Here is an 844-nt window from a genome sequence, read left to right on the forward strand (position 1 = left end):
GTTTGAAATCATAACATTGCAAGTAGTGTATCATCATTTTGTACTGTTTCATCATCATAAGGAGTGAAAATTCGTCAACATAGTTGTTGCTGTTGAAATTGAGAGTCTGAAACATAGTCAGGTGGCAGGTCCTCTTTTTTTTCAAGAAATTTTTCTTCAACTTTGACCCGATTGTAATTGAGGTTGCTAATAAATTATCTGGATAATTTTTGGTGTTTAACAATCAATAGTCTTTTCTCTGTTGGATTCCAAATCAATTTTTCCCCACACTAATGTCTAATTTGATCATTTTCAAATTTTAAAAATATGTCTAAAATGGGGTAAAATGAGTAATATCTAATTTCAATAATTTCTCTTTAACTGCATGGTCACTAAATAGATCATGAAGAGGACACTCCAGCAGATCGTGAAGAAGCGATATATAATATCTTATGTTGAGTCTTTTTTCTTTAGTCGAGTTTCGCTAATTTCATATCATGTGCCATTTTCCCCTGGGCCTCTTTCATTTGACCTAGATATTTAATTTTTTTTGCATTTCTCTTCTTTCTGATGTCTAGGAAAAGATACTGATGTGAGTCTGTTTTCTAGAGAATTGAAGCGGCAAATTTACCTTGTATTAGCTTACTTTGCTCCAACCAAATTTGTCTTGTATATGCTCAAAGAGAACGGCGATAATTTTCTGAAAAAGTTATCAGATTGTTATTATGCTTTTAATGTATTTAAAGAAAATCATTTGCTTAGCTGATATAGATTTTGTAAGGTAGTGGATATTTGTAAAAAAAAAAAAAAAAAAAAATTGTCTCAAAGTCAAGAATGCAGTAAAAAACACCTCATTTTGCCCCAC

General features: G+C 31.2%; 1 protein-coding gene across 3 annotated transcripts in view; it reads right to left on the bottom strand.

Annotated features, from left to right (window-relative positions):
• LOC106872579 (nicalin) overlaps positions 1–844 on the bottom strand; it is a 109,104-nt gene that overhangs the window by 107,464 nt on the left and 796 nt on the right. The window contains exon 2 of one of the 3 annotated variants that reach the window (XM_052970185.1): positions 611–679. The exons of the other annotated variants lie outside the window; for them this stretch is intronic. The gene's annotated coding sequence lies outside the window, so the exon portion shown is untranslated. The remainder of the gene's footprint in view (positions 1–610; positions 680–844) is intronic. 3 annotated transcript variants of the gene reach the window in all.

The sequence above is a fragment of the Octopus bimaculoides genome, chromosome 8 (genome assembly GCF_001194135.2).
Source record: "Octopus bimaculoides isolate UCB-OBI-ISO-001 chromosome 8, ASM119413v2, whole genome shotgun sequence".
Taxonomy (NCBI): domain Eukaryota; kingdom Metazoa; phylum Mollusca; class Cephalopoda; order Octopoda; family Octopodidae; genus Octopus; species Octopus bimaculoides.